This window comes from Lycium barbarum, chromosome 2 (assembly GCF_019175385.1).
Source record: "Lycium barbarum isolate Lr01 chromosome 2, ASM1917538v2, whole genome shotgun sequence".
Classification (NCBI taxonomy): Eukaryota; Viridiplantae; Streptophyta; class Magnoliopsida; order Solanales; family Solanaceae; genus Lycium; species Lycium barbarum.
The window spans coordinates 91,585,547-91,612,910 of NC_083338.1; positions in this window are offsets into that span (position 1 = coordinate 91,585,547).

Here is a 27,364-nt window from a genome sequence, read left to right on the forward strand (position 1 = left end):
GGGTAGTTAACCTGATTACGGCTTTAGTTTTCCAAGAAAAGCTTCTGAAATGATTGGAGAGCGTTTTGTACTTCGAACGCTCGTAACTTTTGTATACTAACTCCGATTGACCCGAAACTTGTTCTGGATCTTCACATGTCGATAGGCATTCTGTCATAATCCTTTTGATATATGTATTCGGACCTAAGTAGTCGGTTAGAGGAAATCCGATGCAAGCAATTTGGAACATGTATTCTGATTGAGTAAAAGCGATAAGTGCCTTGATAGAAATATTCTGTTAAGAGTAATTTGACATAAAGTATTCTGTAATAAGGAATCTGTTATGCATTTTCTGAGAATATGTTTGAATAATCTATAAGTAATCGGTAATAAGTAATCTGTATGGACATTCTGAGAATACGTTTGATTAACTTATTGAGCTTGAGTTATGCGCATGTGATTCTTCACGACTCTGCTCGTGCATATGTTATGATTTCCTTCACCGAGTCCCGGGCCGGTATGTATCGTGCGGATGGTTCGTCGGGTCCTCTGTTGGGGGCCGGGTTCCATATATGAATTCCGAAGTATGATGTGTCCGGTTCCGGGGTACTGTGTTATATGTCCGTCCCCGGTTACCGAGGTTATGTTACGAAGTATGATGTGTCCGGGCTCGGGGTGCTGTGTTATCTGTCCACCCCCGGGTACCGTGGTTATGTTGTGATATGTGACGGAGATCGGAGAAAAACTTCTGGAAGTTAGATGTGTTGTGGCGCCAAAGGCAGGAGTGGCAGCCACGTGCCTATGTTATCGTGCGCATTCATTGGCACTGTCCATCAGTTCCTCGGCGTGTTATCTGTCCCCGAGGCCACCATGCATATGATATGATGTGACCGTTCCTCGGAGTGTTATTTGTCCCCGAGGTTATCGTCTGTATGATATGGTACTTGTCCCGGCGTGTTATTTGTCCCCGGGGTTTCCGCGTATGTGATACGATATCCGATTCTGATATGCATGACTTATGTGGGAAAGTAAGTATTCTGACCTTCCGTACATTCTGTATTCCGTCTGCTATGTGATGTCATTCAAGCAATTTGTACGTTCTGTAATCTGTCTGGTATACGAGATGAGTAAGTATGATTCGTGTCTGGAAAAGAAACATGATAAGCGTTTGATATTTCTGAATAAGTTTTTGTATGTTGTTCTGTCTATATCAGTCATGATTTCGTTTTCTGTACTTATGCCTTACATACTCAGTACATATCCGTACTGACCCCCTGTTCTTTGGGGGCTGCGTTTCATGTCGCGCAGGTACCCACAAATGGCTAGACGAGATGAGCTGAAGATGGTCCAGTGGATTGGCGGGCTCCATTTCCTCCAGGAGTGCTGCCGAGTCAGGGTATGTATGTTGTGATGTCCGATCAGTATTAGAGACTTTGCAGACAGCGTCGTGGGTAATGATAGTCAGTCTGTAAGCGGTTTCATCAGCCGATATGTTATTTTGTGTGTCGCATAATAAATTTCGTACAATTACAGACTTGTTAAATTCTGGAAATAGTAAGCGGAAGATTTCGAAAGCACAACATGTATTTTATTTGTAATTGACCTTCAGAAAAATAAAATTTAGGTGTGTAATCAGGGTCTGCGGGTTCGCTCGGCTCCGTATGTGGGGTCGGGTGCCCATCACACCCTAATAAGATCAGCGTGTGACAGTTAAACACTACAAGGAAATGTTTGTGCACGAAATAAGGGAAAAGGACACTACTTTTGAAGGATGAGTTGAGTTAGAATTCACACTAGAATGCAGATGCAAAGGAATCACTCTGAGGAAAGAGATAGACGATTAGGCACAGGAGAGATCGTGATAAATGCTAAGGAGAAGACCCTCGTGAAGCACTCACAACAAATAATGTTATGAGTACGTATTATAGTATGACTGATATCAAGTAGGATTAAGTACCATGGGAAGAAATGTATATACCTCATAATGTACTAGAAGGAATGACGGAACCCTATAATAGGAAGAATAGTGCTAACGAACAATGAAAAGTTTAACGAACCGGCTCTTGCCAAAAACTTCAAGTATGTTAGAACATGTGGAAAAGGGTAAAGAGGCGTACAACAATGAAAAAGGAAGACACATGGCCATGCATAATAGTATCGCCATAAATAGAAGATGGCGGAGAAACAAAAGTTGGGCAATAAGGCACTCAAAGAGTAGAGGCCGTAAAGGTAAAGACAATTGGGATGAGATGACTTACGAAGTTCAGCGCTAGCAAGCAAGGTAAAGGAACCACCAAGCCAATGATACTACAAGGAATGCTTATTATGAGTAGGGATTCATATAAAGGATATCGTTAAAAGAAAGAAGTACATATCAACGTATGGGATTATCGAATTCTCAAGGGATGCATCCGGTCGTAGATTAATTGGTAAAGAGGGGAAGTAACTCGATGACGAAAAATCTCCATTCCATTAACACGAGGAGCACGTTTGGTCAGACCGACAAGAACAGAGGTATTCATCTGAATGAAAGAAGGAACACGTTAGCTAAACACTCAAATAAATGAAGTTGTGAAGGTACGTCCAGTATAGCTACAAGACGATATGTCGAAGTCGTCAAAAGGGACTTAAAATGTAATCCCACTGCACCTTATTGATGAAATTGTGCAAGGAAATAAGCAAGGAATAATTGGTAAAAGTAAGGCATGAAGGAGGGTGATCCTAAGATTGGCAAGGATTTGAGGCAGATACAAGAAGCGAATAAATGCACTGGAAAAGAGTATAGCGGTGCTGGAGGAATTGTAGTTAGGTAGAAGAGCAAGGCCAGAAGGGACATACATAAAATTATAAGTCAAGAAATATGAGAAATCATGAGATCGTATTCTCATTACAGAAAGCGAACTAACCATTGCCAAGAACAGATTGTCGGCCAAACGATTTAGCATTCTAGCTTGGGAGGTGCAACAGGTAATTAAATTAAGGACACGAAGGACACACAAGTACATGGTACATGGAAAGTACCAACTTCAACCCGAAAGAAAATAGATGATGGTGGTTTGACCAGAGTCGTTTAAGCAACAATATACTATGCCAAAAAGGAAATGTAATGAGAGTTAGTATCTAGGGTCCGGTGTCCAAGGAAAAGTATCATGTGAATATCACATGGCATTTGAAGCACAAAATAATGAGGCACGATAACAGCGGTGTCATTAGAAATTTCGCAATATGGAATGAAGTCTTCAGACCGGAATAACATGGATAATAAATACGATAACGTGAGCCCATGGGTCTAGGTTCAATGGACGAACCACAAAGTGGTTATAAAGGGGCAAACATTTGAAGAAAACCCATCCCGCAGAATTTAAATCACTACCATCATATTGCGACTAGGACCGACCGATAGGGAAAGAGGACGAATGAAGGAATACAAAAAGGATTTATACCCAAGATCAAGTATCACCCATAGGAAGCGCAAGAAAAGGTAACTCTATAACAAAAAGGGGAAAAATAGCCATCTCAAAAAGCTTACAATAGGCTATCCCACTAGATAAGAACCCACGAAAATATTGACGACTGACGGCATGCTTCGACCCTCACTCTCACACTAACAATTCAACAAAAAAAAAGTAAGGTACTTGGAACATCCCGGCATCTAAGGGGAAGAGTCATCTATGACTACAGGTAGAACTAAGGATAAAAGTAGAGGTAGGATACTAGTTCAGTAGTGGGAAACAAGAGATGAGCTATAAGAGAAAATGAGTATGAGCCTCAAGGATAAGACAGGGTAACCACGAATGCAGGAGCATGTTCCACAGATAAACGTATATGACTGAGTCACCGGCATCGAGGACGAATGTTCCTAAGGGGGGAGGGAAGAATATAATACCTTGCACTGAACATTTCAACTTTTGGTAGTCGTTACGCGGATGAGCCGTTTCGAACTTACTGAAATAAGTTTGGGCAGAATATCTTTCTTCGATGTTGTAATTCATAAATAACGTTAAGCCGGCATCGATCAAGGATAGTTTAAATTGTTAAGAGTCCTACTCAGACGGGTGATGTGGTGAAATCCCAAATTTCATGCTGACAATAAAGTACCCTTGGAAGGTTGGTATAAGAAATATGATTTGAGGTTCGGTAAAAAGGAAAAACTCAGTTAGGGGTCCCTCAATACGGATGAGATACTTCAGGAGGTCAATCAAACTTGTGAATTGGGGCTTCTGTAAGGATTAAAAGAATTGCACGGGGCCGACTACTACCTTCAACGGATGAGAAAGAATGGACATGGTAAGTTAAGGCAGCAGTGAAATTCAGGTTAGATTTAGGTTCCTCAAGGAGTGGCGGTATGACAATTGCGAGGAAATATGTTGTTGAGTACACTACCTTGTATAACCATTCAGTTGAGTAATGTAGATGATTTTAGGGATCGAATGGCTAGAGTGAACTCTAAGGAGTTAGCATAATGAGTTTTCCCCTCACAGTCTTTGAACATTCAAGGATGAAAGTTATTAAGGGGGGAAGAATGTTGCACCTCGCCCTCCCAGGACATAAGGACGTTCCGTACTTATGGAGTATTATCGAAGAAGGAGTTTATGGAAGGCTAACATTGTGTGCCTACGCGGGATATAAGTCATAACAAATGGGTGTTACACTTTGGAAGAATTTCGTATCGTTACTACCGTTACTAAATGAATGTGAGCTCGGAGAGTCCATGAAACTCTTATAAGGCTAAGAAATACTTTTAATAGGTGAAAAGAGAATAGCTAATGGTTCCGAGGTCAAGCGGATTGAAAAAGTTAGTTGTCAAAGCTTTGGGAAAAACTTGGCAAAATTTCAAAAGAAGTTTCTAGTCCAAATTGAGTAGGATATATCTCCTAGCATATGAGGAGTTATGGAGTAAATAAATTATCCACATTGAAGTTCATCGAGTCTAGTCTCCAAAACATCAAACCGTTTGGCCCACTAAATTGGCCCACTCGGCTCAAACCCGACTTGGTGATATATAAATAGCCCTCTAACTTCATTTTTCACCTATTTTCACACATCCTTAAACACTAGAACCACCTAGAAACATCTATCCTGCATTCCTTATCCTTAAACACAAGAAATTTTGAAGAAGCTTTGTGGTCAAGGTTAGGGAAACTTGTAGCAACTTCATATCATCGCTGTAGTGTCGTAATTGTTGATTGGATTCTGGAAGTGGATGGTGGAATCTGGAGTTTTGAGTTTCCAAGGAGCCATGCAAGCTTAGAAACGTAAGGTCGTATCTTCATTATCATGGGTTTTGTTGATTCGAAATCGTATTCGTTAAATTTTAGCGTATTTGGTTAAATTGAGGAAAGGGAGAGTATAACCTATATGGGTATTTTTGCTTGGATAAGTTGGGTGTTGAATTAAAATAAATGGGTTGTTGGTATTATTGTTGGTATTGGTTTTGTTGTCATGATTATCATGGAAACGGAGTATAAGCAGGGGAAATGCGGCTCGAATTTTCAAAACTTCGGATAATTGGGAAAATTAGCACCAAAGTATTTGCATGCAAGTCGAGGACGACTTACCCAAGATTTAGATGTCCTCATATAGGTGCGGAGGAAAGGACAAGCTCGGGAGAGGAAATCCCTTCAGGCAGCAAGTTAGAGAATAAGGTATGTAAGGTTTTCCCTATCGTTTTCCTTGGCACGAATCACAAGAACCCTAGCATGAATTATCAATCCATTAGAGTTTATTCCGGATTTCCTACATATTATGAAATATATATATATATATATTTTACGAAAAATACGTATTTTATGAGAAGTACATATATTTTATAAAAGTTTGCATATTTTTCCTAAAATCTCTATTTTTACAGAATTTCTGATATTTTACGAAATTAAACGTCCCCAGCTAAGTCTTTCACTGACTGCTATTAAACCGTCCGTATACTTTATGAAAGATCCTTATGATGTTAATGTGAGTATTATCATTCGATTCATTCCTTGTACTCGATATGTGTCCCATAATATATTTGGAGGTATAACGACCTTACGTCACTCCGAAAGGCCCAATGTCACTTCTTTGAACCCTCGTGCATTTATATATATATATATATATATATATATATATATATATATATATATGTATGTATGTATGCACTATTTTACTCCACTGAACCGCGCCATAGTCGACAGGGTACTGTACGTTGATGTGCAACCACTGATCAGTTGGGTATTCACACCGAGTCCTATTAGGGCCGGGTACGTTATGATATAATGATATTTTTCGGCCACAAAAAACCCCGGGTGCGGGAGAATGCTCATATGATGTTGATGATATATACACCAAGTCTTAAAAAAGATGGGTATGTTTCAGTCCGAGTCTTAAAAAGGCCAAGTACGCTTCACACCGAGTCCCACTATAGCCGGTATGTTATACATACATACATATATATATATATATATATATATATATATATATATATATATATATATATATATATATATATATATATATATATATATATATATATATATATATATGTGTGTGTGTGTGCATATGTTGCATATGAAAAATGAAATTCTCATCCATGGCATATTGTATGGTTTCATACGTCACGGGTCGCCAGTTATCACTATTCTCCCAAGTTTACATTTATATTTTACTAATGTCATTACTTCCTTGCCTTACATACTCAGTACCATTATCCGTACTAACTATTCCATTTCTTGTGGAGCTTCATTTCGTGCTGCAGGTTATGATAAGCAGAGCAGAAAAACCCTCTCAGTAGGATCGCTAGTTTCAGCGGGACATCAGCGAGTACCATTATACTGGGCTTGCTAGTTGGGTATATATTGAGTCTGCAGGTTATGTAATGGCAGATGTACGTACTCCTAGAGGCTCATAGAAAGTTTAGTGGGTGTCAGAGTCATACATATTTTTATTATTCTTATGATATACATGTTATAGACTGGGCGGCTATATGATATTTTATGATGTTCATGTTGCGGCCTTGTCGGCTAGCTTATGTATATATTTATTCACAAAGAGGTTATGTTATCCTTGTGTTGGGCCTTTTTGTGTACCGGTGCTCTTATATGCACATGCTAACGATTAGGCTCTGGATTGTTGTATTAAGGTTATACTATGTCACGTCAGGTGGTACTCGGCTATTAGGGTCAGGTGCCCATCATCCTCTTTATCAGGGTGTGGCACACGTGCCATGAAATGCATCTTGGTTGCTGTAGATTATTTTTCAAAATGGGTAGAAGTGGTGGATTTACCCAACAATTAAGACAAGAGTTTCATAGGGTTCTTGAAGAGAAACATATTAACTTGTTTCGGTACTCCGAGGGCAATAATCAGCGATAGTAGTTCTCACTTTTGCGATAGAGCCTTCGCAGGGCTAATGGAGAAGTATGGTGGAAAGAATAGGGTGGAAACCCCTTATCATCTTTAGACAAGTGGGCAGGTTAAAGTCTCAAATCAGGAGGTAAAGAGTATTTTTTCCAAGATGGTTAATGTAAATAGGACCGAATGGTCCCAGAAAGTTGATGATGCTCTTAGGGCCTATCGGACTGCTTACAAAACTCTGATCGGGACTTTTCCTTTTAGTCTGGTTTTTAGCAAGGCGTGCCATTTTCCAGTCGAACTTGAGCATAAGGGCATGTGGTCCTCGAAGAAGGTAAATATGGATTGGTAAGAAGCAACTAAACTTTGATTGTTTCAACTCAACGAAATGGATGAATTCCGGTACCAGGCTTATAAGAGCGCACTGATCTATAAGGAGAGGATGAAATATTATCATGAAAAAAAAGATCCTCAAGTGAGAATTTTACAAGGGTGATTCTGTCTTGCTATATAATTCAAGACTAAAGCTGCTACCAGGCAAGTTGAAATCAAAGTGGTCCGGACCTTTTGAACTGGTATGTGTTTTACTCAATAGTTCGATGGAATTGAAAACCATGGATGGGTCTCGAACGTTCAGAGTGAATGGCCAGAGGGTGAAGCACTATCATTGGATAGTTGATGGGGATAGGATTGTTGATAGATTCCAGTTGGAGCATCTGGGGACAAATTCTAACCTAGAGTATTCATGCCTATCATGTGGATACACTCCTGACCCAAGAATAAAATGGTACCCATGTCGTGCTGCGATGTTAAATCAAGCGCTTCTTCGGAGGCAACCTAAGTTTAAATTTCTGCATTTTTCATTATTTTGTTTTGTTGTGGTTTTATGCAGTGTTTCTGGGCTGTATGATGGGTGTTGATTGTGCAGGAGTCGCAAACCTCAGGAAATTGGCCAAGTAGCATCTTAGAGTAGTTTGACGGACCGTCGAAATTCGACGGTGACGTCAAAGTACAACGACGGTTTGCAGAGTTGGGAGTCCTGAGAGTTGGCAACTATCCATTCTCAGGAAATTCACTGATAGGGAAGAGGGTTTTTAAATGTCTATTTACCACTTTTCTTTCTTCTTCCCCACTTCTTCGCCCATTGACCCGCGATTAAAACCTCGGTTTGATATTGTTATGCTCGCAAAAAAAAAAAACTAGATAATATACCAATGGATGTAGTTATGTGAAACAAGCGGGTGAAGTCTGAGTAACCTCAAGCCCCGAACCCTAAAAGCTTGTGCATATGTGAGAAATAGATTTTTGATGTGAGTGTGTTTGGAATTGGAAACAACTTGCAAACCATATGTTTTTCATCTGATAGGGTCGTGAATATGTTGACGGTACCTCCAATAATTCGACGAAGTACAAGTACCGTATCGTTGAGTTACTTGACGGTTTGTTAAAATGTTCGACGGTTCGTCAAAGTACATCGACGGTTTGCAAAGTCCAATTTCCAGAGAACATAAAAAGTCACTGAAATGCCTTTTATTGATCTTATGATGTGCATAGTGACTGGAACCTGGTTTGTGATTGCAGGTATGGGTCCACCTAAGTTGCCAGCCAAACGAGGGGGTAGTTTAAAGCAAACAGTGCGAGAATCGGGTAGCAAGCAGGCCTTTGTTAAATCCAAGCTGAGAGATGAAGCCTCGGAAGATGAACCCGAAGTTATGCCTAAGAAGAAGAACAGGGCTACTATTCTCATTTGGAACAAGCAGGTCACACCACCGTCTATGTAACAACCCGTTTAGTTGTTAGCGTAAAATTCCAAAATATTCGCAACCTTGATATCCTGGACCTTTCAGTTCACTAAGTATTTTCGACGGACATATAGCCTAGCTGGCCCACTGAAAGGTAAGGAATTAAAACATCAAAATTCGGTTCTGGAACCCAGTTAGACCGCCCCAGCGACCCTGACCCCGTTGAAGTGCAAGCGGGGTGGTGGAATCAGGCCGCTGATGCAGCGTGGCGGATGCTAAAGCGCTGCTGTTGAAGCGGCAGGTCGACCGCTATAGCGGTGACGCATAGAAAATTTCCCTATTTAAGAATTCATTTAGGGAATTGGCCTCATTTTCTCATAAACCCTAAAGTCCAGCTACCCTCAGGTCCTTTTGGGAGCCTAAAATTAGATTTTCTGGGGAATGTAAATCCTCCTAACCTCTTCTAATTCCTCCCTTCACATAGTAAATTGTTCCTAAGGTCTTCACCTAGGGAGCTAACAAAATTGGTATCACCAATTTCTAGATTTGAAACGATGATTGGTTAGCTTATTCTTCATATATAATTCTTTGATTTAAATCTCTCATGTTTTTCACCCTATATTGATTACTAACCTAGATTCCTATCTTCTTCCTTAATTCTAAATGGGTTTCTTCCATTAATCTTTAAAATGGGTTTTTCTAAAGAATAGAGTTAAAATGGCAACATGGTCTGGCAATAACTCTTTATGGATAGGAAAAGAGTTCTTTTGGTAATGAAAGCCTAGAAATCTAAGGGTGATCCAAACTCCTAACTTTTCCTTATCAATCTGAAATCCCTTACAAGTGTGTTAATGGTGATTCCTATCCTTAGCTCTCATGAGTATTTCAAGTTCCTTCCTTTGGGTTACGACGTGATGAACGAATTGAAGGTCTACGGATGTTCGTGGACTCGCTCGGCCTCAAGGTAGATTACGGCTTTCCTTTTGATGGACTCTAGTTATTTTTCCATATTCATATATTAGAAGGAACGGAGAATGCATGTGTAGGAGTTGGAGATTTGGGATGGATTCATATGTTGGTACTGTTATGCGAGTTATGTGTTCAGGCTTTTAGCCTGTAGATCCCCTAGGATTCTTGTATTATTTCCCTTGGCCTTTGGTGGAGTTTATGTTACTTGGAAGTAGTGGTTGGTACATACTTTTCTATGTCTCTCCATGAGAATTTCTGTAAGATACGACTAATTTGTGCTATGCCCTATATAGTGAATCAAATTGATATTGGACGGATAAAATGTACCAAATATCATGAATTAATTCTAGATTGGGTAGTGTTGACACCTAATTTTTGACCTCCCATAATTTATCATCCAGAGTCCTTGAATATTAAACGAAGTGAAAAGTTCTTTTTTAGAAGCCAAAATGATTTTATAAAATTATTTAGATAATACTTTGCCATTCTCACTTGGTGAGATAATCTCTATAAATATTATAAGTCATTTGGAAATTAATTTACATAATGTTAGAACAATATTGCACCTCAGGAGGCTGGCTTGGAAGTGAGGTTTAGTACCCAGGCCATCCTGAAGAAAAGTAGTTTCAAGTATCTTGGGTCTATTATGCAAGGTAGCGGGGAGATTGACGATGATGTCACACATCGTATTGGGGCAGGGTGGATGAAATGGAGGCTTGCTTCCGGAGTGCTATGTGACAAGAAGGTGCCACCACAACTTAAGGGCAAGTTCTACAAAGTGGTGGTTAGACCGACTATGTTGTATGGGGCAGAGTGTTGGCCAGTTAAGATATCTTACATTCAAAAGATGATTGTCGTCGAGATGAGAATCTTGAGATGGATGTGTGGCTACACCAGGAGTGACAGGATTAGGAATGAGGATATTCGGGACAAGGTGAGAGTGGCCTCGGTGGAAGACAAGATGCGAGAAGCGAGGTTGAGATGGTTTGGGCATGTGAAGAGGAGAGACATAGATGCCCCAGTGTGGAGGTGTGAGAGGTTTGCCATGGATGGTTTCAGATGAGGTAGGGGTAGGCCGAAGAAGTATTGGGGAGAGGTAATTAGACACGACATGGCGCAGTTACAGCTTACCGAGGACATGACCTTAGATAGGAGGGTTTGGAGGACCCCAATTAGGGTAGATGGTTAGTAGATAGTCTCGTTATCCTGTCTTATTAGTAGTCGCATTATCGCAGTATAATTTCTTGTGCTCTGATTTCTGCTATTATCTGTTATTTCCTTTGTTTTGATTATCCTATGTTATCTGTGTCGCTTGCGTTATTTCATTTTCATATCGCTTTGAATCTCTTCGCCCTATCTGACCTCCTTTTATGCTTTTTTATTGAGCCAAGGGTCTTTCGAAAACAGCCGTCCTACCTTTGTAGGAGTAAGGTCTGCGTACACTCTACCCTCCCTAGACCCCACGTTGTGGGATTTCACTGGGTTGTTGTTGTTGTTGTTGTTGTTGTAATGTTAGAACAATATTGGGAATTTATAGAAAAATTAAATCAATTTAGCAAATATTTCACTTCTTAAATTTAAGGAAATTGGTTATTTAACTCGCATCAGGGGTGTTGTGAGATAAGAAGGTGAAGCCTATTCTAAAGGGAAAGTTCTATAAAGCAGTGGTTAGACCCACTATGTTGTATGGGACAAAATGCTAGCCAATTAAGAAAGCTCATGTCCTGAAGATGAAGGTAGCTGAGATGCGGATGCTGAGATAGATGTGCGGGCATACTAGGAAAGATAGGATTTGGAATGAAGTGATTCGGGATAAGGTGGGTGTGGCCCCTGTGGTGGATAAGATCCGGGAAGGGAGGTTGAGGTGGTTCAGCCATGTGCAACGGAGATGTGCTGCTGCGCCAGCGAGGAGGTGTGAGAGGATGGCAGTGGTGGGCCTGAAGAGATGGATGGGCAGGCAAAAGAAGGCCTGGGGAGAGGTGATTCGGTAGGACATGGCGCTACTTCAGCTTATTGAGGACATGATCGGTGATAGGAGGGGGTGGAGGTTGAGTATCAGGGTGGAGGGTTAATGAGGGGCCGTGAGGTTTCCTTTCTTGTATTAGGAGTATTTTTACCCTGCTTCTATGTGTTGGGTCTTGTCTCTCTTTGTTGTTTATCATGACTTCCTTGCTCTTGCTATTTCTCATTTTCGCATTGTTTTGATTAGCTTGTCCATAACTGACTCTTTTCCCTTGTTTTCATTGTTTTCTTTTGAGCCGAGGGTCTTTCAGAGACAACCTCCCTACCTTCCAAGGTGGGGGTAAGGTCTGCGTACACTTTACCCTCCCCAGACTCTACATTGTGGGATTCGACTGGGTATGTTGTTGTTGTTGTTGTTAGAGCCTGTTTGGATGGGCTTATGCCTATAAGCTGCAAACACCTTATAAGCTAACAAAAAAAAAAAGTTGGGGTAGTCTAACTTCTTCTTTTTTTGGCTTATAAGCTGTTTTCAGCTTATAAGCTGCTTTAGATAAGGTAAGTCAAATGGGCCCAATTATTTTTTTGAGCTTATTTTAAGCACAAAATGACTTTAAGCTGGCCAGCCAAACACTCAAAAAAGCTGAAAACAGCTTATAAGCAACTTATAAGCCAATCCAAACTGGCTCTTAGTTATTTATAATATATATTCAATTTTACCACTTAGCTTTAATTATTTTTCACAAGTAGGTCAATATGGTTAAAATAGGATAACAAATTTTTTTACTTTAATTAAAATGACCAAATTTATGGTTTATTTTAATAAGGGCCTTATCTGCAAAAATAGAGATTTTATTAGAAATTAATATTAAAAAGTGGTTTTAATTGCAAAAATGTGTTTAATTAGCGAACATTCTTTTAAATGTGGTCATTTATTTAAAATGAGGTCCCTCCCAACATATATGTATGCATGGATATACACATGAATATATGTATACATGTGTATATCCCTTGTATACATATACATATATGTGCTGCCCGTCTTTTTTTTTTTTTTTTTAAATGGCTCAGCCCAGGCGCAAAAGAACCGAGACCCATCCCAGGTCTCTAAGTAAAGGGGCTGATACCCCTCCTTTACTCTTCTTTTTTTCTTCCACCAAACGATCCTAAGTGGGGAAAGGGTTTCATCAACGTGAAACCCTTGCGCCCCTGGAAAATTTTTCTCTCTATGTGTCACCTTGATGCCTAAAATGGCAATATGGCAGGTGTACTGTGCTTCTTCCGTATTTTGCAAGGTCGAGAAGGAGAAGCAATAAATGTTTCAGCCTTCTCTCACCTAACGCCACCCCAAACAGGGAGTTATCTCGCCTTTTTCAGCATTTTTATTTATTTTTTGAGCCTCAAACTGTAATACTCTGCATTTTTGGTTGTTTGTGGATTTGAATCCATGGATCCCATTGGTTCATGAAGAACCAAATGGATCGACTGGTTGAGGGAGAGATCAGACCCTTCATTTGTTTTTTTTATCTAATCTCGACCCTAAAATGTGAGGATGTGAAGAGGAAATCCCCTCTATGAGGAGTTATCCCACATCGGCTTAGCAAGGGTTTTGAAGGTTTGGGGTTTCCTATTTAAAGGACCCTATTTTTTTCATTATGAGAACGAGTTTGGGCATATTGATATTCAAATACACTCACAGACTCGAAACTACGTAGAGTAATTTGAGATCTTTTAATTTTCTGAGTCAAGTAAAATTTAATATATATATATACACATACGTTCTCATTTGTTTAGCTAGGTTTTGTGGCTAAGTATTGGGATTTTTGAGGAGTAACAGTTCTTTCAAATCTAAATCTCTTATAGGCTGCGCATTAAAAAGGTAATTTCTTATCTCTTTTATTTTTATTGCACTTTGTATTAATTATGCATTGTTATTTTAGTTTTAATTTAAGCTTAATGTAGATAATTATGTTTGCTAAGTTTTAGGAAATTAGTTGAATATAAATTTTGTCTAGTCAATAGTGTTTGTTAACTTAGTTGTTGGCTATGTTTGTTAAATAACATTTATGTGCTAATATTTTGATTTATAGCAATCAGGGGCTATTTTATATTTGTCTAAATTATTGTTGTTATGTTGCCAGTTTCAAACCCTTTGTGTATGACTTGATCCTGGCCAGTGCTTGCCTTATATATATGAATTATGAGTTTTGCTGGTTAATTTATGATGACTTGAAGGTTAATATGCTAAAAGTAGTTTAAAACAGTAGTTAATCAGTCAAGATATCAAACATTTACCTTGTTATTAGTCTTCATCTGATGTTGATTTCTGGAAAATACCATGTCTATCTTAACTAAGGATTAATCCTATCTATGTGATTATGTATAAAGTTAATTTATAAGTTAAAGATAAGTAGTAAAATGGTTCATTCATGTTAATATTTGGCTATAGTTATGTTTCAATATGATTTGGAAGTTTAGCAGTTAAACTTGTTTATAATCTTAGTTTTAATCCATAACTTGCTAAATCTGTTTACACAGTCTTGTTAGGGGTTGTTGTAGCTTATGAACTGTGTTAGTGTTCTAATTGTAAGAAAATATCTTTAAAATAAATTTAAACACCCTAAGTGATTAAGTGAAGACTTGTTTTGACTCTTGTTCTTATCTAGGACATTTAATTGCTTCACTTTGTTTTTTGTGGACTGAAATCTCCCCTTGAACTAGATGTTGAACTAATAATCAGTTATGTGTTCCAAACCTGAGCACTGTGGGTCATTTTATCATTATCTTGTATTTAAATATGGACATGTGCGGCTTGTTGTTGTGTTAATGGTAAAAAACTGACTTAATTTGCTAGGATGAACTTACCAGATATCCAGTTGTTTGTCTGAAAATTGATTCACACCTATCCTTGTAAAACACCAATGTGGACTTATATTACCATGTCTCATTTGTAAGAGTGGCCAAAGCCAATCAGCTCAGATGTAATCAAGCGCTACTATGCATAAAGAAGAACGTTCTCAATTTGTAATAGCACTGTTTTGCTTTTAATCATTATTCTATTTACTTGTATTAGTTATTTCCTTTTGCTTTGAATCGTTTTGTAATGGATAGGCAAAAACAAAACAACTTTTTTAATATGAACTATGCAATGACCTGACTTCCCCGCAGTGGGATACGTAGGCAGCCCCCGCCTGGGACCCGATCGCTTTGTTAGTAAAAAACAAAAGTCCATTATTTTTACTGTGAATAACGTTCGACCTAAATTCCTATTACGACAGGATACGTAGGCGCTCTTTGAGCTCGGTCGCACCAAAAGAAAAAATCAAGAACCCCTAGGAATCTTCAGAGATATGACTTCACAGAGGACCAAGGATTACTGCAAGCGCGACTGGGGCAGAATCTCAAAAATTCACGCCATCAATCCGCTACAAGGAGTTAGCTAACCCAGAATGACAAACTGTGTCAGAAATTTTGAAAAGGTCTCAAAATTCATGATTTATTCAATACTGTAAACTGGGGGAGAAATTTTGAGGAGACCTGAAAATTTCCTAGAAGATTCGGCATGAGAATTCGTAAATCAAAATTTAAACTGGTAGAATGTTTGAGAAAAAGTCTCAAAAATTCCTTCGGGAGGAAGCAAAGAACCCTAATCACGGAAGAAGGGATCTTCCTCGTCAATGCACATGTCATGACAATTAATCTTACCGCTTTCAAAATAATGCATTTATTTTCCCGCACATAGATACTTCTATGATAACTTTGCCAAATGATTTTCTGCATAGTTCGAATACCAGAACCAAAGGGGTTACAAGTCCAGAAAGACGAAGATGCGATTGCGCCGGCAATACGAATCAACTTTAGATAGGTAAAACTAATCTATTTCTGATGCAGGTCCCCAAGACATCGAAAGACGATCCTTTTTCTAACTTTGCTTCATGTACAGGAAATGATTAGCCAAAGAAGATCACAATCACTGCTAGGATCCAACTTTCGGAATACATGTCCAGCCACGAAGGCCATAATGTTTTAAATGCCACCAAGGAAACAACATCTAGCTAAAAAGGCTAAGAAAGATCGGAATATCATTAGGGTTAAATATCCAGCTACAAGGGCTATGAAAGATTTTGAATGCCAAAAGGACGAATATCTAGCCATAAGGGATATGAAAGCATGAAAAATGCCACAAGTTCAAAATATTAAGCCCACAAAGACTACAAAATTACTGAAAGTGCCACAATGGAAAATGTTTGACCAAATGGTTCGTAGTAAAACAATACGGCATATCTGACGAAGAGGGTCACAACCAGCACAGAGAATGAAAGAACGACGATTTAGCCAAAGGGGCCATATCTGTCACTTGCATCACTTCTTCTTATTTGCCAAGAGGGCCATTGCATATCTATTTTCTTGCTGCTGAGAGGGCCATCACTTATTCTTAATTGCCAATAGGGCCATTGCATGTCTATTTTCCTGCTTCCAAGAGGGATATTTATACAAACAAGCCAATAGGGTCATTCATACAAACATGCCAAGAGGGTTATTCATACAAACAAGCAAAGAGGGCCATTCATACAAACATGCCAAGGGGGCCATTCATACAAACATGCCAAGAGGGTCATTTATACAAACATGCTAAGAGGGTCATTCATAAAAACATGTCAAGAAAGCCATTTATTTCAATTGCCGAAAGGGCCATGCATATAAACTACCAGATGCAGCAAGAAAACAAAGAGATGTAAAACCGGTCATAAGACCGCAGTATTCGCCCCAAAAAGACAAAGCGATGTAAAACCGGTCATGAGACCGCAGTATTCACTCAAAAAGACAAGACGATGTAAATCCGGTCAGATGACCGTAGTATTCGTCACAAAAAAATCAATGTTACTTAGCAGATGGAAGCAGATTTGTAGCCAGAAAAAAGAGCAGGTTGATCAAGTCAAATCCAGGCAGATTGCGGTGCGAACGTGGAACTTTTTCTTACGCAACCAATCGAGATAATGTGCCCAAGAGAGTCAAGCTCTCCGGCTAAGACTTGGAAGATCACTCCTCACAATGGTTAGCCACACATTGTTTATTTACTTATGTGCCTTGTGTGTTTTTATTATTCCGCTATGGTCGGACACACACCGGCACACATAAAGGCACTCCCACATAAGGGATGACCTTTTTCTTCCGATTGAGTAGAACTACAAGTGACTTGATTCCCAAAAGTAGGGATATGTAGGCGGACTCAATCCAAGAGAATCCATCACAACTCCAACCAATCACTCGAGATTTCCATGTTTAACAACCCGGGAAATATGAGATTTAATTAAATTTTCATTTAGAAGTCAAAATTGAGTCGAACTATAAGTGGCCTGAATTCTCATGAAACCTGAAATATGTAGGAAACTCAGAGACCAGGGTCCGGCCATATATTTTTAAAACAACATGAAAATGAGAGGTAATATAAGTTGGGTCAGTAAAAAATTAGGGTTAGTCAAATTTCGTTGCTCAGGGATGGTCCTGCCATCCCCGAAAATCGAAAGAGCAGTTGTTCCAAACAAATTTTTGACCTCTCATAATTTATTTTAATCATCCAGAGTCCTTGAATATTAAATGAAGTGAAAAGTTCTTTTTTAGAAGCCAAAATGATTTTATAAAACTATTTAGATAATACTTTGCCATTCCCATTTGGTGAGATAGTCTCTATAAATATTATAAGTCATTTGGAAATTAATTTACATAATCTTAGAACAATATTGGGATTTTCTAGAAAAATTAAATCAATTTAGCAAATATTTCACTTCTTAAATTTCAGGAAATTGGTTATTTAAAAAAAATATTCAATTTTACCAATTAACATTAATTTTTTTGCAAAAGTAGGTCAATATGGTTAAAATAGAATAACCTAGTTTTATACTTTAATTAAAATGACCAAATTTATGGTTTATTTTAATTAGGGCCATATCTGCAAAAATAGAGATTTAATTAGCAATTAATTTTAAAACGTGGTTTTAATTGCAAAAATGTGTTTAATTAGCGGATATTCTTTTAAATGTGGATATTTATTTAAAATGAGGTTCCTCCCAACATATATGTTTACATGGATATAGACATGAATATATGTATACATGTCTCCCATGTATACATATACATATTCGAGACCCGGCCGAGGTCTGTAAGTAAAGGGGGTGATACCCTTTCTTTACTCTTCATTTTTCTTCAACCAAAAGACCCCTAAGAGGGGAAAGGGTTTCATCCACGTGAAACCCAATCGCTGCCTGCAAACTTTCTCTGTCTATGCGTTAACTTGATGCCTAAAATGGCAATATGGCAGGTGTACTGTGTTTCTACGGTGTTTTGCAAGGTCGAGAAAGGGAAACAACAAATGTTTCAACCTTGTCTCACCTAACGCCACCCCAAACAGGGAGTTATCTCGCCTTTTTCTCCATTGTTATTTATTTTTCGAGCCTCAAATGGTAATACTCTGCAATCCATTAATTATTTTTTGTTGTTTGTGGATTTGAATCCGTGGATCCCATTGGTTCATGAAGAACCAAATGGATCGACTGGTTGGGGTGAGATCTGACCCTTCATTAGCTTTTTTTTAATCTAATCTCGACCCTACAATGTGACGAGGAAATCCCCTCTATGGGGAGTTGTCCCACATTGGTTTAGTAAGGGTTTTGAAGGTTAGGGGTTTCCTATTTAAAGGAAACTATTTTTTTCATTATGAGAACAAGTTTGGGCATATTGATATTCAAATATATTCACAAACTCAAAAATAATTAAAGTTTTCAAAGAAAATATTTGGGATCTTTTAATTTTGTAAGTTAAGTAAAAAACTTTAAAACTTTATTATTCTCGTTTGTTTGGCTTGTTTTTGTGGCTGAGTGTTGGGATTTTTAAGGAGTCGGAGTTCTTCCAAATCCAAATCTTTTCGAGGCAGCGTATTAAAAAGGTAATTTCTTATCTCTTTTATTTTTATTGAATTTTCTGCTAATTATGCTTTGCTAGTTTAGCTTTAATTTATGTTTAATCTAGGTAATTATGTTTGCTAAGTTGATTTTGTCTAGTTTAAATTAGGTAATTAGTTGAATATTAATTTTGTCTAGTCAATAGTGTTTGTTAACTTAGTTGTTGGCTATGTTAGTTGAATAACATTTATGTGCTAATATTTTGATATATAGGAATCAGTGGTTGTTTTATATTGGTCTAAATTATTGCTGTTATGTTGCCTGTTTCAAACCCTTTGTGTATGACTTGAACCTGGTCAGTGCTTGTCTTATATGTATGACTTATGAGTTTTGCTGGTAAATTTATGATGTCTTGAAGGTTAATATGCTAAAACCTGTTTAAAACAGTAGTTAATCAGTCTAGATATCAAACATTTACTTGTGATTAGTCTTCATCTGATGTGGATTTCTCGAAAATACCCTGTCTATATTAACTAAGGATTAATCCTATCTATGTGATTCTGTATAAAGTTAATATATAAGTTAAAGATAAGTAGTAAAATGGTTCATTGATTTTAATGTTTTGCTATAGTTATGTTTCAATATGATTTGGAAGTTTAGCAGTTAAACTTGTTCATAATCTCAGTTTTATCCATGATTTGCTAACTCTGTTTACACAGTCTTGTTATGGGTTTGTTTTAGCTTATAAACTGTGTTAGTGTTATAATTGGAAGAAAGTAGCTTTAAAAGAAATTTAAACACCCTAATTGACTAAGTGAAGACTTGTTTTGACTTTTGTTCTTGTCTAGGACATTTAATTGCTTCTCTTTGTTTTCTGTGGATTTAAATATCTCCTTGAACTAGATGTTGAACTAATAATCAGTTATGTGTTTCAAACCTGTGCACTGTGGGTCATTTTGTCATTATCTAGTTTTATAATATGGACATGTGTGGCTTGTTGTTGTGCTAATGTTAAAAAACTAACTTAATTTGATAGGATGAACTTAGCAGATATCCAAATGTTTGTCAAAAAATTTATTCACACCTATCCTTGTAAAACACCTGTGTGGAGTTATATTGCCATGCCTCATTTGTTAGTATGACCCAACCTGATTTTAATAAAAGTATGATTCTTGTTATATCCCGTATTTTGTACATTCGGATATTTCCAGGTAGTCGTGGTAAGTTAAGGGAAAGACTATTTTCCAAAGTTATTTTAATGTACAAGTTGTTTATTAGTATGGAAATATTGAGAAAGACTAAGGGTAAAAAGGAAAATTCACAAGGTGGTTCATGGTAATATTGTGGAAGGCTAGGGGCAAAACGGGAATTTCACAAACAATTCAAGAAGGATCTTGAAGGGACCATTTTGGCCGTGTGGCATATGTCCACAGTTTTATTTAATGGGGCTAATTATATATATATGGACCAAAGATTACATAACAAGACAATTATTCATCTTGTTTATTTTAAGAAACTTCAAGAAAAAGGGAGAAGGGGACATGTGTCCACTTTGTGTTGGTAGAAGCCATATATATATACATATATATATGTATATATATATATATATATATATATATACAATTGATGAAAAAATAAGGCATATTCATCTTTTAAATCAAGAAGATTGGAGAAGAAAAACATGGAGAAGAAAACAGGGGCTATTCGGCCATGGTTCCAAAAATTTGGCCCATGGAAATTGATCAAGAAAAATTAATTTCTTCTAGTATTCCAACTAATTTGAAGGCCCTAATTAACGTGGGGTGGTTGTTTAAGCAAGCAAACCATCCATTTGTGCAAGTTTACAACTCTAGCCAAGTTAACAAGTGGAGTGAGAAAGGTATGTATTCAATCTTCTTTTACATGTGTTATAGATGATTTATGTATGTTGAGGTATGAAGTAATGGATGAAATTCATGAAATATGTATGGGTAGGTCATGGCCGAATGAAGGTTGTATTGGTAAGATGAGATGGATTGATTTTATTCAGTATTTTGATTGTTATAGTTGTGGATTTCATGATGAAAATGAAGGTTTGATAACTTGAAATGAAGTTGTGATCATTGTGGGATTATTGAAGAAATTAATTGTTATATCCCATATTTTCATACATTGGGACATTTTAAACTAAACGCGACAAGTTAAAGACAAGACTATTTTAAGGTACGAAGTAGAGACTTTAACTTCCGATTTCGTTTCAAGTCACAATTTACCTACAAATTTCGTTTGGTATAGAAGCATTAATGGAAAATTGGGATTAAATTAACAATGGTTAGATTATTAAGTGGGATTGGGAACAAAAATCAGCCCATTATTATAAGCCATGTTTGGCCGTGTATTATAGTTGAATGGTCAATGGTTTTTGACCCAAAAATTTGAGTGGGACACATGTCCAAGTCTTGTAGTGAATATATATAGTAAAATTCTGATTATTCATCAACTCACTACATCATTTCAACATTTTCAAAGTTAAGAAACTTAGAGTTAGAAAGAGAAACTCTCGGCTAGAGCTAGCCGAGAATGGTGAGGTGATGTTGATCCCAAATTTCAGTTTTCTCCATCAATTCAACTCCTTACCAAGTGCATAAGAACGTGTAGTAGTTGTTGGAAAGAAACAAGGAGGTGTAGCATGTCAATAAGGTTGAAGATTCGGCCAATGTTGAAGAACAAATTGTAAGGTAAGAATGATCATTTTTCTTGTGTTGTATGATAATTTGAATGTACAATTCGTGCATGTTGTTGTTGGATTGTTGTTGGGGGTGAGCCGTGAGCTTGGTGAAGTCATGGTTGGTCTCATTTTGCATGTATTGTTGATGGATTGAATGTGTGTCAACATATGTGAATGAACAAAGATTGTAGAAGTTTGTGTATGATGTTGCACGTTGGTATTGAACTGTTTTTCATGAATTTGAAATGAGCCGTGTGTTGTAGAGTTAAATGGAATCATGCTTAATCTTCTTGTACATGTATTGGAAATGGATTGAATGTGTTGTAGTATGGATAAATGGATGAAAATCATGAAGATGTTGTAGTTGTGTTGAAGCCGTGTAGGGGGACTGTTTTAGGGGAATTTATGGACTGTTTTGTGTCATATTTTGATTGTTGTTGTTATGGACATTATGGTGTATTGTATGCATATTGAATATGTGAATTGAGGTGTTAAAGAAACGAATCATGTTGAAGGGGGAAAACAGTCTAAACCGTGGACTGTTTTGATGATAGGAGTAAATTTGTGCGTTCTGAATGTTGAATGTTGTTATGAACGTATAGTGAAAGTGAAGATTAATTATTCAAGTTGAAATTGAAATGGTTTGTGGGCTGTTGTAAGAATGAAAATGATGCTAAAACATTTCCAAGAATCGTAAAGGTAATGTTGTTAAACGTGTTGTTGTCGTTGTAAGTTAAAGCTGGAAAATTGCTAAATGAGGATGGTAATGTTGTGTGTGTTGTTTGGCCGTGAGATGGGACTTTTTTGAATGATGTACGGACTGTCCAAAGTTCCCTTAAGTCATGTTTAAACAAGTTCAGATTGGTACTTGAAAGTATGACTAGCAATGTTAGCTTGTAGCACTAGTTGGTTCGAATGCGAACGAAACGTCGTTTAAATGTTAGAAAGGGATTATTAGCGTTAAAATACGTATTGAATTCCCTCGTAGACTAATTGTAGCTATTGATATCTTGATATAGGATAAGTGCTATGGGGAAGCAAGTACAAGTTATGATACTACTAAACGCTAAAGGTATGTAAAGCCTATTCCTTGTTTTCTTGGCATGTCCTAGACGTAAGTAAGAAATGATATGAACCTTGGGGTAAATTCTACTCTCTAGTTCCAAGCATGACTTATGATTCTATTCATTCCGTAATGTTATGGTCACGAGCCTACTATATGATAGACTAATGAATGATGTATAGAAGTTCCTATTTTTAAAGAATTGCATAATTAGAGGCATACTTGACTATCAAAAGTTACACCATGTCAAATTGATACATGTACATGAAATCTGAAACGTTCCTTGCTATAACTTGTAATGAGATTTAAAAAGAACTGAATATTATTATTGTCCTGACACTTTGGAGCTGGTTAGTCACTTATCTATTGAGTCTCAAAAGATGAATTGCATATATGTGGTTCCTTATTATTCTGCTCGTGCTTACCGCTATATCCTTCACTGAGTTCCGGGCCAGGACACGTTTTCGTCCGCATATTTACTATATTATCACCGAGTCCCTCACTAGAGGGCCGGGGCACGCTATATATATATGATGATATGATGATATGGTGATATGGAGATGGTGGCCAGGAGGGCATATATTCCTTATTACCGAGTCCCTCACTAAAGGGCCGGGACACGTATATGTTTATGTTATGATGCTATGATTATAATTATCGAGCCCCTCATTAAAGGGCCGGGACACGTTATATACAGAATGATTATGCAGCTTTGATTACAAAACACTATATTGACATTGATATGAGAACGATACAGATGAAATATGTTCAAAGGCAAGTTTTATGAAATTCTGTTTGTTGCATTGAGTCCTATACACCTTGTCTCAGTATGAGTCTATTACTATGTTTCATGCTTTACATGCTCAGTACATATTCCGTACTAGCCCCCTTTCTTCGGGGGGCTGCGTTCATGCCCGCAGGTACAGACGCTCGTTTTGGAGATCCGCCAGCTTAGGATATCTATTCAGCTACTTTGGAGTGCTCCTTTGTTCCGGAGCCTAGCTTGTGGTATAACTCCCTTTTGCTGTATGTGTATGTGTTTATTCGGGGTACGGCGGGGCCCTGTCCCGTCACATGATACTGTCATTACTCTTAGAGGTCTGTGGACATTCGTGTGGGTTTGTATATAGTTGTTGTTGCGTTGTATGAATATGACTTATGTTTGGGGTGTACCCACTCGTAATGGCAGCCTTGTCGGCTTGCATATATATATATGTTTGGGATGTTGCGTGTAGTGGCAGCCTTGTCGGCTTGCGTAGATATAAATATGTTGTTGTTGAAAATGGTAACTCCTCAGGAGACAGGTGCTTATGACATACAGAATCGTGACAGCTTTAAAATAACGCCCTGCCTTTTTATACAAATAAGTTCATGATATGCTGGTTATATGCTGGTTATAAAGATTATAGTTAACAGGGGATATGAGTGTCCAACTCGGGCACTAGTCACGGCCTGCGGGGTTGGGTCGTGACATTAATATGACACTAGCATGGTTTCTTGTGTTTTGAAGATAATGTTGTCAACGCGTGGTTGTAGATATAATGCATGACTTTGGAGGTGAAAAATGTGTTGATTTTATTGAGTTTGGAAGATTGTAAGTTGGTTGTTGTGATTGAATTGAAAATAAGTAAAATGTTGTCGAATTATGTAAAAGGGAGTTATTAACGTTAGAATGTATTTTGAATTTATTGATGAAGTTGTTAATGTGTAGATTGTTGTTGTAGTTCATGAATTTGGAAGAAAAGAATGTGTTGTTGTTGTCTTTATTAAGTTTGGAAGATTTCGGGTTATTGTTGATGATTTGGCCGAGTTGAATTCTCGAATTGTTGTCGATAAATTGGCCTAGTTGAATTCTCGGATTGTTGTTGATAAATTGGCCGAGTTAGATTCTCGGGGATGGTGTAATTACAGGGGAGATGCTGCCGAAATTTTGGTAGATTATAAGTGAATTTATTTGTGAAACTAAGGCAAGTGTATGACGACGAATCTAATGATTGTGTAAATTCTTTTGAATGTAGACTAGCAAGCTTGGATAAATAAGCGTAGCTAATAGGACGTGGAACAGGTATGTTAAGGCTCGTCCCTTTCTTTCAAAGGCATGATTCCGATGTTATGGCTTCATAAATGTTTCCATATCTTCCTTGTTCTCAAAAGTTAGATGTTTATGACTCCAAGGCATAATTCCTTTCCTAACAATTCATAGTTGTTTTCCAAAATGCCGTATTTTTCCCAAACTAGAGGTTTATGATTTTGAAAGCTTATGACAACAAGGATGGACACATTTGTATCATGATGGCAATGATGCCAAAAATGAGAATATCTTCCTACGATAATTATTATGAGAATGATTCCATGTCTAAAGGTTCCAAGTTTACGATGTCAATGACGATATATGAATGTTGAGCTATTTCTTGATTTCCCAATTTTATTCATAGATGACAACTATTTTTAAGGATTCCAAGGTATATGAAGTGACGCCTTATGAGATTTATGATCTTATTCTATGTTCTCTTAATGTTGTTATTTGTTGCTAGTCTCATCTTATAATAATTGTTCCTTCAAGGTGAGACAAAGCCATGATGATTATTCCATAATACAATCGGAGGTTACCGACCTTACGTTACTCCGATAGAGACATAACATTCCTTGGGCTCTCCTGCATGCTACTTACATGATACATGTATATGATATATGTATATCATACATGAACAAGATATATGCACATGATACATGAACATGATATATGTATATGTATATGAGGAATATGGGAAAAAGAGCCAGAGCGCTATAGACGCTGGGATATGCAGACGATACATGTATCTGTATATGACATGATTTCATCCTGGACGCGGGATGCTCGGACGCGGAATATATGTGGCTTAATGGATCGGAGCCGACGCCTCGGCAATATGATATGTTCTATTTTCTATATATATATGAACAAGAAATGTTTTTCAAAGGAAGTATTACTATGTATATATGTATATATGTGGATCGGGCTGCACGTTCCGCAGCACTCAACATGCATGGTACCGCCAAAAGGCATTCATTGTACCGGTTATTCTTTTATCTTACAGTATGCCCTATATGTCCATCCTGTTATTACTCATACCTTACATCCCTTACTATGTTACTATTTATGCCTTGCATACTCAGTACATTGCTCGTACTGATCCCCTTTCTTCGGGGGCTGCGTCTCATGCCACGCAGGTACACCCAGATGAGTAGAAGCCATTATAGCAGATGTACCAGCTGGATTGGCGAGCTCCATTTCCTTCCGGAGTGTTGCCGAGTCAGAGTTTATATGTTATGATTTCTGATTGATGTTAGAGACTTTGCAGACAGAGTCGTGGGTATAGGATGTTAGTCTTGTAAGCGGCTCCACCAGCCGATGTGTCGTTATGTATCATGTTACAGATTCCTTATGATTACAGATTCTACTTGATTTGAGAACGATGGAGAGAAAGTTTCTGAAAGCCTTACTATGTATTTCATGCTTATTTGATTTAAAAGTCCAAGGAGACTATGTGTGTACTAAGAGTCAGTGGGTTCGCTCAGCCCTAAGTAAGGGCCGGGTGCCCATCACACCCTAGCGAGATTAGGGTGTGACAATTCTTTTGTTAGTCCTAATGTAGCAAAGCAATGGTGCTTATGTTTGTTTAAAACAAATTAGCGATATCATGTGCTGTTGTAGTTTGCCTTGACTTAGTTACGCATAAACTCTTTAAGTCTAACCTGTGTGGTCAAATATACCCTTCTTGTTTATTTATTTCATGTCTAAATTTACTTATGTCCCACATGTACAGTGTTAGTTAAACAATATATGTATTGTCATCTTGGTTGGAGGTAGTTAAATAATTGCTAGATTTTGTGGGCTTGAATATGATTTGTAAGATTAAGTGTTAGCTTGACTGTTTTGCTATAACTTACCTAAGTAGGTTTGATTTTGTTTGGCCTAATGTCTTATGTTTGATGGGTAATACTGTAGTAATACTGAGTATGGGAAACCTTATCTAAGTCATGTGGCTGATCCTGTTGAGTTAAACCATGTTCAAATATGTTACTCCTATCTTATGGTTGCTTCCATTGGATCTGGTGCCTTCAAATATCAGGCTTGGTTTTGTTTAAGACTGGGTCTCTGGAAAGAACCACCTGATTAATTCGTGCACTTTGTCTGAAATTGGGAGTCTCTTGTTTAATTAATAATCGTATTTGTCTATTGTTTTTTGATTGATCTGAAACTGCCTGCATATCATTCCTTATGAACTTTAAAGCTAAAGTTGTACATGAGTCTCTTTGGGGTTTTGGTTAGACTGAGACTGTACCTTTTAAGACTAAAATGGCATGTCTATGGTGACCAACATCTTTTATATTCTCCCCTCGGATAATTATGTGGCTTAAGCCCTTAGGTTAATTCATTGGTTTCATATCAAAGATGCTAGAATGTGTTTCAATTATTAGAATCCAAATTCAATATTTTTTAAACAAACCTGCATTCATAATCTGTGAGGCTCATGGTAATTGTTAAGAGTCATGTGTTTGGTAAGATGTGATGAAAGGATGATATGTTGATCCTTTTGAACCTGTTTAAAAGTTGTCTTATGAAACAGTCCTGTGTAGGTCATGTCCTAGCTTGCAATAGCTATAGTATTATCATATGTTACTTGGTTTAAAATGGCTTTAGAACCTACTGTCCGATTTGCATATGTCCTTGTCGTGC